Source organism: Phasianus colchicus, chromosome 2 (assembly GCF_987193195.1).
Source record: "Phasianus colchicus chromosome 2, bPhaCol1.hap1.1, whole genome shotgun sequence".
NCBI classification, from domain to species: domain Eukaryota; kingdom Metazoa; phylum Chordata; class Aves; order Galliformes; family Phasianidae; genus Phasianus; species Phasianus colchicus.
In genome coordinates, this window is record NC_143437.1 from 50,741,989 (window position 1) to 50,755,951 (window position 13,963).

The 13,963-nt window shown below is 39.9% G+C and overlaps 1 long non-coding RNA gene across 2 annotated transcripts; it reads left to right on the forward strand.

The window, feature by feature from the left end:
• The first annotated feature begins 2,077 nt into the window (after positions 1 to 2,077).
• LOC149919022 (uncharacterized) lies at positions 2,078 to 12,030 on the forward strand. 2 transcript variants are annotated; one of them, XR_016464323.1, is made up of 4 exons: positions 2,078 to 3,060; positions 5,921 to 5,958; positions 8,265 to 8,363; positions 11,054 to 12,030. It is a non-coding gene; the product is annotated as an uncharacterized LOC149919022 (long non-coding RNA). The 2 variants fall into 2 exon arrangements; XR_016464322.1 differs by having other exon boundaries at positions 5,921 to 8,363.
• The last annotated feature ends 1,933 nt before the right edge of the window (positions 12,031 to 13,963 follow it).

Genomic DNA, 13,963 nt, shown 5'->3' on the forward strand with positions numbered 1-13,963 from the left:
ATGATGAAGCATACAAACAAACAGCTATAAAAGCTCTGGAATTAAAACAGTGTCCTTTCCCAAGCTCACACTGAGATCTAGGTGCATGCAACATTTCATGCAAATCAGATGTAATTTACTGTGTGATTTGTTTCTTCAATAAAAAAGTGAGAATATGGGAAGAATAATTTTCCTGCATTTTAGCTACACGTTTCTCCATAAATAGAACAACTATTATAATGACTTCTTGCATGTGCTGGCAGAGTGATTGCCTCTGTGCAAAACACGGGAGATCATTTCTGTATTATGTCCTGTATTATTAGGATGTTTCACTGAGTTCAGTCATCCACATATGTGTTTATGTACATATATATATATATGCACGCACACACATGTATGATGCTAATGCAAAGTACTATATACATCTCTGTATATAGTATACAATGTATGCTGTGCAACCCATATATGTGTTGGTAAATGTGGACATGCACGCATCTGTGTGCATGTATATATCAACCACCCATGACCTGGATGAAGGCATTGTGTGCACCCTCAGTAAGTTTGCAGCTCATCAAGCTGGCAGGAAATGTAGATCTGCTTGGGTCTAGGAAGGCCCTACAGAGGGATTTAGACAGACTAGATAGCTGGGCTGAGGCCAATGGGATGAAGTTCAACAAGACCAAGTTCAACAAGACTAGTGCCAGGTCCTGCACTTTGGCCACAAAACCCCAGGCAACGCTACAGGCTTGGGGCAGTGGCTGGAAGACTGTGTAGAAGAAACAGACTTGGGGATGTTGATCAATGCTTGGCTGAACATGAGCCAGCAGTGCACTCAGGTATCATGCCAATGGTATCCTGGCTTGTACCAGAAATAGTTTTGCCAGCAGAAGCAGGGAAGTGACTGTACCTCTGTACTCAGTCCTGGTGAAAACGCACCTTCAGTACTGTGTTCAATTTTGGGCCTCTCGGTACAAGACCATCCCTGGAGGTGTTCAAGAAATGTTTAGATGTGGTACTAAGAGACATGTTTTCATGGGGAAGTATTGGTAGTTAGTGGACTGTTGGACTAGATGATTTTGGAAGTCTTTTCCAACCTTGGTGATTCTACGATTGTACAATTTAATTACAAAAAATAATAATTATTAAATTGGGGGTGGGGATAGGACAATTGCTGAGAATAAACATTTTAATGAATATTTTATGGAAGAAAACTTTATTTATAACGTTGGGGAAACATATACAAAAAAGGACAAGGTGCTAGGTTATGAAACACAGAAGATACTTATTCCATCTGTAAATTGTACCTGTAAGTTTAGACATACACACACATATACACTGTATGTGTGGTATAGAATTTTAGAACAAGCCTACTTGGAATATGAAAGTAAAAAAAAAAAAAGAAGAGGTAAATAAATAATAATAAATTATATTTATATATAAATAAATAAATAAATAAATTACAGTGAACTTCTGGTATTATTACATATTGACGTACTTTATCACAAATAACTCTATGGCACTTACCTAGAAAATCCAGATTGTGCGTGAGGTATGGGAGGGGGAAGTTATTCAGGTAAAGTAGAGCAGCTATTTTCCCAACTGAATAGTAATGGAAGAATAATAAATTCTTGATTGCATTTTCTTGCTTTTTGACATTGTGTTTTAGATTTGTCATTTGTATATATTAATACATAATCAGCTTTGCAATAAATTCTGTTTGGAAAACCGTTTCTTGATGGTCTTGATAGATTTGTACATAGAAATACAAAGGTAGATATCAATATGAGATGCTTATTCAAGATGTAAAATGAAGAAGTTAACAAAAAATACTGTTTATTTTTAAGTTTAGCAAAAAATATTTTTTAAAGGGATTTGATAATAAGCAGGGGACATAAAACATGTATTTCATTAAAATTCACAGCTACCATTTGCTGTGAAGCCAATATTTCTATTTATTAAAAAAGACTGTGCTCAGGCAGTGCAGAAATAATAATAATTATATTTTTCATCAGGGAGTGGGAAGATAAAGGAGGAGAAGCAGTGTTGTACTAGGTCTGGAAAAAGAGAATCTCCAGCTGTATGAATGAAAGACCCTGTCTATGCCAGCCTCAGTTCCTATGGTAAGTCTACTTTCATGGTTATTTCACCATCCTTTACCCTCCCCTCTCTAGTAATGGGACCTCCCAGACAGAGACATAAGAGCTGCCTTTGATCTTTCCAGCTGCCTCCAGTACCTGCTGCACACCACATCTACTGCCAAAAGCTGACCCATCCTACTCACAGGCATGACACACAAAGAAACAGTACTTGTTTTCTTTCAATGATAAGCATGACTTTTCTACTTTTTCATCCATTTTAGCTTCAACCAGTGCTGCAAGATTGCCCCCTTATCCAAAGGTGTCCATGAAGGCTAAAACTAGAAACACTTGCAGAAATCTGGTCTTCACCACAACCCTGCAAAACCACACTCCTTGAGTGGGCTCCTGAGAAAACCCATCCAAACAAATTCAAGGCTTCAAGTCAAGGCATAAAAAGTTGGTGCCTGTAGGAAGACTAAATGGCTAGATTCAAATAGACATATAACTTTTAGATGACTAAAAACTGAATCTCATCCCAAGGACAAAAGGTAATGGCTTTAAGTTGTGCCAGGCAAGGTTCAGGTTGAATCTTTGGAAAAATTTCTTCTCAAAATGAGTGGTGAGGCATTGGAACAGGCTACCCAGGGAGGTGGTGGAGTCACTGTCTCTGGAGATGTTCAAGAAATGTGTAGATGCGGCACTGAGGAACAGAGTTTACTGGGGATGGTACAGTCAATGGTTGGACTAGATGATCTTATTGGTCTTTTCCAACCTTGATGATTCTATGATTCTAAGTGCCCCATCCCATTAGAGAAGGGAGATCTTGTAAGCTGCCTGGAGATCCACAAATTCTTGTCACTTGGTATCTCTCTTCAGGAGCTCACAATTGCCAGGAAGTGATGCAAGAATGGGAAACCTGTCTGGCATGCCTCTGCTCCAAGTAGTTCAGCACTCCTCTTCTCTGCCTTTTTACACCCCTAGGCCATCTTGAGTTCAAGAGCAGGTGAGTGGATATCACTTTGTTTTGTTTCTGCAGCAAAACCCCAAAGTATAAGGCACCTCCCATTTATGGCATTTCTCTGCCAACTACGAGGATGAGAAATATCAGTCATAGCTGGGCAAGCCAGCCACAGCCAGGAGCTGAGTCAACTTTTCTCAGCTTTTTTTCACACTTCTTGCAAACAGACAAAGATTTTCTTTGTTATTTGAATTATTTCACTGAATCACTTTATATACACAGTGGCTGTACAAATATATTGTTGCATGGGAGTTTCAGCTCCTGTAATAGTGTATAATGCAGATTGTATTTTCAAAGCTTGATTGGAGAAGTATGACTGAATTAAATTAACCTTGGAAAGGGCCAAGCCAAAATTTGCTACCTGCCAATAATCGGCAGTGTGAGCTGAAAATTCACCACTTTCCTGGAGCATTTATGCCAGCAAATTGGTTTTCAGGTGTATTGCTGGTTTTCAAATGCTCTGGTAATGAGGAACATATTAAACATCTAGACTGATTTATAGGAAATGCACTCAGAACAGGTGCTGCTACTTCAGCCTAAGCTTATTTGCTACCTGAATATGAATAACAATGTTTTATACCAAACTTGAACAGACCTTGGTGTATGTGACAGGATACTTTAGTCCATGAAGAAATTTCTAGGTCTCGGGCTTAAGTCTTTGTTTTCTGGAAAGAAAAAATATCAATTTGGGGGCTCCAGTAGCTGGTAGACATTTTTATGATAGCTACAATGCAAGAATGTATTCAGAGGAAATTTTTCAGCACTCCTGGAGAAGTAGTAAACAACTTCTTTACTGCCTGATAATGCAAAGATACTTACTTTCATCAAAATAAATCTTGAACAGGTTTCAGTACTCCTTCGAAATGAGAGGTTCAGGGACTGGGACAGGAAGACCTTGGAAGAGAATGATACTTTATTGATTTACTTGGGTAACTATTTTCTTGGCAGTACTTAGCATGGGTGCAAAATACCTATTATGTGCTGACTGTAATTTTTTATTGCACTCATTTAAAATGATGGAGTGGTTATTCCATGGTTGGTAGGGCTTTGTATGTTTTGTTAGACACAAGCTCAGCTTCCAAAGGCTGCAGAAGCCTAGTAAGCATTCAGCCACAGATTTTCTGCTGCCTTTCAGACTGTCTGGATTTGGGGTTTTGGCTCAGCACACCTGAAAATGCACACCATCCCCACTTGTGTCCTCATGAAAACATGTTCCCATTCCACTCATTACCTCTGCAATAGGTAGCAATAATATATCTCCTATATAATATCAACTACAGAACATATTCCTTCGTTTTTCTTCGCAAAGTGGATACTTAATCTCCTTATGAATCACAATTCTGAAGACATTTGGGAAGCAGCCTATTTATAGCAACCACCAAAAAGCACTCTCCACCTTCTGTTTTCTAAAGGAATTATCCAAAAGTAAACACTAGTATGAATGTGAGCCAAAAAAAAAAAAGTCTTGGAAGTTATCAATTCCAATCCTGTGGAAGAGCTGTCAAAGCTTGTTTCAAAACTAATCTCTGCTCCAAATGCTGGTGTAACTGTCATTAACCAAAGGAGTGAATGCATGTAGACAAATTTCAGACAGGCATCCCTCTTTGGGTTGTCCGCTTGCCTCCCCATGCATGGAAAGGAACAAAGTCATCAAGGGAATAAATTTTTAATCTATAGTTGATTTAACATCCCAACTCATATTCATGATAAGCTGACTACCTCCTATAAGCCTTTACAATTTACACAAAAGGAGCATCCTGTGACAGAATCATGCCACTGTCACCTCCTGCAGACCATACTACAGGAACAGGAGGTAAGCAACAGGGGTTATTTTAGCCCCTTGGGTTATGAAACCTTCCTCCATCTACGTCAGGATGACGATATTGTGTAGGGAAAGGAAACAAATCACAAAGGAGACAAATATTCCTGCCTAGTAATAAAAGGCTCATCACCCCCACTTCTGGTATGTATCTGAAGTCCAGATTCAACATGTAAAGCTTAAAAACATCCCCCCTTAGCACCAGCTGACAGTGTATGATTGTTCATCATCAGAAAGACATCGTCCTTGTTCCCTCCCCAGCAGTAACAGCTATCCCAGCTGGCATCACTTGTTCAGGGTTGGAGCTTTCCTGTCACACCTGACCATGTTCAGCTAACCATCAGTCTGGACTGGGATCATTTTTCTCTCCCTCTCTTTCTGGCTTTGCCCTAAAATTTCACCATGAAACAGAGAAATCTTCTGAACAAGTCTGATGCATACCTACTTAAGAAGTTCTTGAAGAGGTTATGGATTAGCTCTTTTGTCACTGTTGGCTTTATGAGCAAACACATTTTTCTGTTTTTTTCCTTGAAAACAGAAGAAAATAAGCTGAATGAAAAAAAAAAAAAAAAAAAAAAAAAACCAAAGCAAAAAAAAAAAAACATGGTTAAACATTTGAGTGGAAAACAGCGTAAGATTTTGCCATGCAGTTTGCCCTATACCTGACCAAAGTCCACTTATGGTGAGATCAGTGAAAATATAAGCACCTATTATTGGGTCAAGTGAGATGTTACTCAGTATGTGTTTTACATTGCAAATGTTATACAGAAAGATAAAACATTTGATTAACTGATTCTGGCAGCCTGACACACTACAAAAGAAAAATTAATGTATATCCTACAATCCTCAGCAATTACAGTGTACTTAATCTGGATTTTTTTATAATGTAACTGTAAGAAACAATTTGAGAATTGAATCATTAGCAACAAGAAGATAGAATTACTAGCAAGCCAAGGAAAAGAGGATTAGATGGTAGATATTACTGCTACCCATGCAAATACAAGTAGTATCACCTTGAAATTACAGCTGATGACACTAAGTTGGAGACATTGCTGTGGATAAACGTAAGTACTAATGCATACAGAAGTTTTTCTACATAATAATTTCATATTTCTGTTAAACTATGACTGTATGCCTACTGAAAGTGCCCAACTTGGAGACAGAGTGAGCTGCCCCGTAAGATGGCCTCAATTAAGCTTCTCCAGTGTTGTTGCTCTGTGGAAATTTAGGATGCATTCTGTGTCACTGCCATATAATAGGCAGATATATGCAAAGCACAAGTTTGGGGCTTAATCATCCTCTCCTCCTGCTCAGCCACCCAAGGCTATCCAAAACCTTGTCCTTCTGCTCGTTTATGAGAGGTGAAGGACAATCAAACCCCCACCACTCTTTGAGGGTGACAGGATGTATTGTGATGCTTCCAGATTCTTCTATACCTCCTGCAGGGATGATGTGTCGATATGTAATTAAGGAGTTAATACTAACCACAGGGTTGATTACAGCAATTATTACAAACACAATGTCTAATGAAGGCAAAAGTATGGTAAAATAATTAGACTTAATTATGACATTCACATTTAAATCATTTTTCACATATTTACTAGAAAGAAAAATTCTTCCTGAAATGGAGTAAGTTTAAATATCCTCTATATTCCCCAATGGGAGCTATGTGAGAAAGAGGTGAATGTGTTCAGGAGTCCCAGAAGGGGAGACAACCTAAAGCACCCAGGTGGTTTGGTTTGCCCATCCATGGGCTTTTAATTTTGCAGGTAATTTTAATTCCCATTCCAGGCTAGCAGCTACTGTGCTCTCACAACTGAACCTCTTAGGAGTCAGAAAGGCAACATGGAAAAATCCCCCTGCTCCCTCATTCTCGCTGTTATTTCACACCATTTCTCAAAACAGCATCACTCAGAAGGTCTTTTTGGGCTCCCTTGTAATATGAGCATGACCCAGAGCACCAAAGAGCAGTCCTATCTTCCACTACTCGAAGAACTCCTCCTTCTCTTTTGCTTCCCTAAGCATATCCATCTGGCCCAAGTCAATTTTAATTTACAAACAGCAGTGTCATTTTAGAAGTTTGTAACACACACTTGCACATAAAATATTGGCTGCGATGGGAAAGGGGGAGTTTCAGTATGGTGCATTTGTCACAGTGCTGAAAATTCCAGCTATATCGATTTGCTCAATTCATTTTACAGTGCTATTTTCATTAGCTAATCCTGAGGAGGTTGCTGCACTGCATCTATTAAGTACACACACACACACATACATTCAGAGCAGGAGAGGACAAATTTCATTAAAGTGCACCACAGATGGGAAGGTATCCAAGTCACTTACAATCCATTATATTAGCTCAGCCGAAGGTTTTCCTACAGTTCACACAGTTCATGGTTAAAGTTTTTCTTTTGATGATCTGAATCAGATACTCAAGTAAATGCTTCACGGTCACTGCCTGCTAGCTGGGAAACATTTGTGCTTGAACTTGGGCATGAAAATTATTTTGACAAAATACACACTAAGGAACTTGGCCCTCTCTGTTTCATGTCAATATGAAAGTGCTTTTATGTGGCCTCTTGCTTCATTTCCCCGTTACAACTCAGTGGGAACCTACAGGGTTAATCATGAAACCTGTGTATGAATGGATTCTCTTTCATATAACCCGGAGCCATTTCTTCTACATAAAGGCACCGATGATGCCTTAATAGAATGGCAAAGGTTTTGTCATCCCCGGGAACATGTACAAGCACACAGTACATTGTAGGAAGGAAAATAACTTCCTGTAAAAACAAAATTGCTTGGTACACACCACGCACTCCAAGATCCCTCACAGGCTCCAGAGCCCATTACAGTGGTGGGTGCCCAGTGCTGTGTGCTATCAAAAGCCACATGACAGCTTGCAAAGAGTCTGTTCTACAGCAGCAGAACTGAACTGTCTGTAGCCACCTCCAGCACCTAGGGCCTCCCTGGGCAGCAGCAGCCTCACTGCCTCCTGCTCCTGCTATCCTATTTGCCTGCTGAGCCCAAACAACAAGGTACAGCCACTGCACTTCTCTAGTACTCCCGCCTGCTAACGCTCAATGGGGAAACAAGCACTTGGTGCAGGCAGAATCTGAAATTGCAGCAATATACATAAGCAGATGGCAGCCATCCTCCCTTGCAAAGTGGATTTCAGCCAGCAGCCAGTGCTACCAGTGCCTGAATAGTGTAATGATAGCATCCAGAGGAAAACCTGTCGTGTCACTGGATGTCCTGTACAATAAAGTTTGTGTCTCTGAAGTCACATGAGCACCACAGCAGGGCACCCCGCAGACTGGATGTCAGTCACCCAGTGCTCCACACAAATATTTTTCTTTTTTGATACCCTCAGTGTCATTTGCTGGTCCCTTCTGCATGGGCTCTTCTCCAGAAGAAGCTCCCAATGTACACACAGCAGGAAAGCAGTGTTGGAACCCCAAGGAACCCCAAGGTACTCTTCCAGATTTGTAGGTGAGGGATTCCACCTCACTATTAAATATCTCATATGGGGAAACCACTGATGCCATTCTGCCTAGACACGCACTGCTCTGCAAATCCACTATGCTAAGAGGGACTGGCAGCAGTAGGTGCCGCCAGGTGTCCTGCTTGAGGACAGGAGCAGGGAGGGAGAGCAGGATGGGAGGGCCTTCCAGGAAGTGCATTCCTACCAAAATTAAATGCTTCTCTTTCAAAATGACCTCAAGTGGGTAACAAAGGTACAACCTTTCCAAATGGTGCTCAGGCACAAGAAGCAAAAAAACACCTGTGTCTGTTTACAGGATCTCTATTATAGTGAATGGGGACAGTGCACATAGTTGTCACTGTAAAACAGCAGTATTTTCTAGCAGCTCACAGGCAGTAGTTTTTGAGATTTATGTTTACCCTACATGCAGAAAAAGAAAAAAAAAAAAAGCACAGTAGACTCATAATACACTAGAAAATGCAGACTTTTTACTCATTCAGTATTTTGAAAGACTCTTCATTCTGATAAATCAGCATTCTCCTAGGGCAGTTTTGAAACCATTCATAGTTATCTGAGGTTGGAGCCTTAGAAAATTGCTACAGGGCAGAGAAGGAACGAAGATGCATCAGCTCCCTAACAGCCCAGCTTCTGAATTACATCACTGCTCCATAAATATATTCATTTTATTCATGTTCATTCCTGAAAGAATTTACTGCACCGAGGATGTCATCCTGACTATGCATCTTAGAATTGATCATTTCCCCAATTAAGCTGTTCGGGCCTCAGACTTAAAGAGCTGTCACAGCTGCTGCAAGCTGATTTATCTCCTGATGACGGGCAGAGCTCCTGACCAAAAATTATTAATGACAGAGCTTCTTTTTTTGAAATAACCTTAACCTGAGCATATATCTTTTTAGTCACATTAATATCTGAACACATACCCCCAATTCCTAGCCAGGTGTAAAATGGGTGTAAAATCCTAAACCTTAGTCTTTTAATGCAGGGCCTTTCAAATGAAGAATAAGAGATTAATCCAGCCCTGTTCTGTGCCAGGCTGAGCAACAACTGCTGCTGTTTGATGAGAAGCAAGGGCTCCAAAAGAGCTTTGCTTGCCTCACAGGCAGACAGCTCCTGCCCAGTAGCACTCTGCAGCTCCTCTATGCAAAGCTTGATTGCTACAGATTGGTCAAGGGAAAGGATTTCCCACAGCAGAAGAAGGCATAGAGATGAAATGCAGGAAATGTCCATTAATCAGTTTGTGCCAGTTATTTCTTTTCAAATGTCATTTGTGACCTAACGCCACTCCCACTGCAGTCAGCGAGGAGCTCTACCATCAACATTAATGAGACAAGAGCGGGCTGCCCAAGGAAGTGGTAGAGTCCCCATCCCTCAAGCTATTTAAGAGATGTGTGAATATGGCACTAAGGGACATGGTTGAGTGATGGGACTTGGTAGGTCAGGTTGATGGTTGAACTTGATGATCTTTGAAGGTTTTTTCCTGCCCAGAGATTCTGTGATTCTAAGAAGCAGGCCCTTCAGCAGCATGGTTTTGTGATCATTGCTACAGCAGCTGGGGTCCATTGTGCTGCCCTTGCCAAGGACTTTATTACATTTAATTGCTAAACAAATTTTAGCACAAACTGAAGGGGCATCACTTATCAGAGTTGTTGTATGTGCAAAACCAGGTTGGGACTATACAAAGCTTTAAATGGTTTGTTCCTGACCTGATTGAGATCTTCAAAGCACAAAAGAATACAAACTCAAATCCATATTCTTTTCATTTGAGTGGCCCTATAATCATTTGCACCACCAAAATCCCCCTCACAAATGCCAGTGAGTGTGAGATAATTCATACATTCAGCTGAGCAGCTCTACTCTGTTCCAGATATATGTCAAATCTTCCATTTAAACTTTTTTTAATTAGTTTAAAAATTTACCCAAATGTTTAAAAGTTTCAAACAGCTAAGCGTGTTTCTTATTATTCAGTCCTCTTATTATTCATTTTCAAAAGGCCCTCTGACACCTATCAAGTCTGATAGACTGAGCAGTGATTTCTCTCAGGCGAGTGTAAATCTTATAGCACTTCCCACATGATATTACTTTCCACATGTCTGATGGCTCTGGAAACAAGTAATCAAATTAATAGGACTATTTAACTTTCATTCATATCTTAGCTGCCACCATAAATTTCAACCGTCAGAAGATGGTAAAATGTTAGTTTTGCTTTATTTGGAGGAGATATTCATTTTCACAACTTTTGCCTTATTAAATCCAGCAGTTTTTTTTCTTGGTTAAGACTGTATGATTCACATTGACAGCAATTTCAAAAACCACTCCAAACCTTCACTATTTACATTTGGTTTTGTGAACAGGTCATATTCCTACCATTAAAAGTTTATGATTATTTAATAGGAAGATTGTAAATATATTCTTCCTGGATCTGAAAACTTCAGCGGTTAAAAAATACATCTGGAACGATATGCAACATACAGTTCTTCAGCTGTTCCTCTGAGCTCCTTCTCAGCAATATTCACTACTGGGACCACACCAAAACAGTCCACTCCTTATTCTGCTGGCTTCTGATTGCCTGTTGCATCAGATTCGTTATAGATTATTTATCAGCAAAACACCCAATAGTCCCAGCCTGTGATTACTAAAGGGATCGTGTTATTTTTCAGGAGTAAGTATTGCTGTCTTCTTCTCTGCTGTGACTTAACAGAAACTGCAACAGGGCAGAGAAGGAACTGCTGATCCAGGGCAGGAAAACAGGATATGATCATCCAATGCAAAAGTCATCAGCTACTGTGAGATTTCATTCTTCAGCCAAGGTGTGGTAGTGGCCTGTGTGTGCGCCCTGAGTTAATCTCAATTGCAGACTAATTTAAACAACTGTGAATCTGTGTCCCAACTGTTCCCCACTGCTCATTCCAATTGAAAGGCAGATTTTCAATCTACTTTTCACAAGTAGCAGCCTTTTGAATATTTAATTAAAACATTGTGCAAGGAACTTCCCCTTCAGCCTCCATCCACACATACACCATGAGCAAAAAAAAAAGGATTTGGTGGTTGCTATCAACATTGCTTCTCACAGCTTTGTGGACAGCAGTTGAGCACCATAGTGGTGTGTGTGATACACACAGTAGAATCTTGAGTTCTACCAAAATATGAAAGAATCAAAAACAAAATAGAATCTCACCAATTTTAGGTAAATGCCTTGAAAGACATAAAGTCAGTTCTGGTTGCAGTGAGGACCCTGCACAGTGACTAAATAGATCAGGACATGCTACTCAGAGCTGAAAACTGTTAGAGACATTCTGCATTCACTCATAATAAACTGTTTGCAAAGAAGATTATCGGTCTTGTGACATGATAGTTTGGCATTTGCAACTTAAAATTACATTGGACATTTTACAGCTTTATGATATTGCAAATTCAGGCTTGGTTGGCTATCCATTATTATCTTACTTCTTTCAGAATTACTGCTTCCCAGGTTTCTTCTTCCTCTTGAAGATGTGTTTCAGATTATTTTCTCACAGATTTATTATCCTGCAGTTTTCTGGGATGAATCTCTGTTTCTATAAAAACCCCTGCCTAGCTTTATAATCTTTTTAGGTCTCTTTTTATTATCTCATTTTCTCTCTAGTCCTCCTAATTCAATATCCTCTGAATTTTGTAATCACACTCTTCACACTTTTTTCTTAGACCATTAATGATGATATTTAATGCAACCACACTTTACACCACTCCTAAAGTACAGCGTGAGCATAATAATGCCAAGCTTTTAGAAAGCACAATCTATCCACAACTCACAAAGCATTTCATACATCAGGTAAATGTTTTTCCCCCATATTAAAACAGAAGATGCAAATGGTGCAGACTGGCTTCTACTTCCTGTGCAATATCCATAGTCAAGGGAGAGAGATATACAGACTGTGTTTTGGAGTGGCTAAATGAGCTTTCCACTTTGAACTGCCCTTTCTGGGACCCCAGTTCGTCTGGCAGGAGATAGGAAGGGTGCCAAATAACTGTGGAGAAGCACCCTTGACAAAAAAGAGCTGGGATGTGAAACAAGCTTGGTTGACCCCTTGTCAAGAGGAGTGTATTGCAAGAGTCTTTCCAGCTTAAAGCATGGGTAATTTTCTATGTTGAGAGAGTTATGAATGGATGAGAAGGAAATAATTCTCCAGTAAGTTTTGAGTAAATTCTTGATATTTTTCCCACGTGGAAGATATGACATGCCATGGATGAAGACTGGATAGTTAGGAGGAAAAAGGCATCAAAGAGGGGCCACTTAGCCTTCCCAGGGAAGTACTACCACACACCCATCAGGACCAGAACATAAAAAGCCAATTTTGAGGAAGAGAGGTAAAAATCAAATAAGAAATGAGTGCACGTAGATCACAGTTGCTGGGCTTGTCTCCCACATACCCATTATCTTCTTACTTGACCATCTATTTTATTGCCCAGAGACTAAATTCCATTTATTGAGTCCTGTGAAATTTACAGGCCAGTGCAACTGGATGCCTTCAGCCCACTCACAAATCTGGATGATGCTATAGCACTGGAGAGCTGCCTGGCAGCAACCACGTGAACATGAGCTGCAACCCCCTAGCTGCTATTCAGTCCAGCTGGATATATGGAAAGACCCATCTGTCTCTGCCTTCTAACCAAGAGCTTTTGCATACCCCGTTGCTATCCTTTCCAGGCACAGGGGCACAGCTGCTTGTCTCTTGTCATGAAACTTCTGTTGGCTGGGACAGAGGACTGTGCAGTCCCATCCTGCTCTGTCCTTCAAGGTTGTTTTCTATCTCTGAACTTGTGTCACCATTTCAAAAAAATATTTAATTTTGAGCAACCTTGTTTTTAGAGGTGCCATGTGCTTGTAGCTGCCACTAAAACTTCAGCTTAGCTAACAGATCCCAAAAGAACATTGAGAGGCAACTGGAGCTGAAGACAGGAAAAATAAGAAAACCTTTCTTAAAAGCCACAGCCTGAAAGTACTTTTTAATGCTGTTTCACTCATAGTTTTGGGGACAGCATCTCAGACATCAGATACATGGAAAGATGCATGGTTTGTATCAAAAGTATCCTTTGTTGTACAATGCCTATTTGATATCTTCTTCATATAAGATGGAAAATAGTAGGACTTTATTTTTGACTGGTTTAAAGAATAAAAGTAAAACATAATAAAAATTCAACAGTTGCTATTAATTTCTGGTGCTATTCCACAGTTTGAACATATCCTTTGGATTTATATTGATCTTTTATTGGCTGCATGGTGTTATGGGCATTCTGGTTAGCAGCAGTGATACATTACAGGCATTTTTCAAAAATGGAAGAAGGTGTGCCTCACTTTTTTGGTGAAACTTCACTCCAAATAATTACATTCTGAATGCCTAATGTCTCAAAGATTTTATTTGGGTAAAAAATTAGCTTCTTGCCATAATACTGCAACGTAATGGTTCTTCGCACTGTTAAACAGCTGCCATTATTCATATGAAAGATATTTCTATGATGCTGATCGATGAAATGTATTATTCCTCATACCTCCATCATCATATTTATGGAGTCAGTGTCCACACTACTGA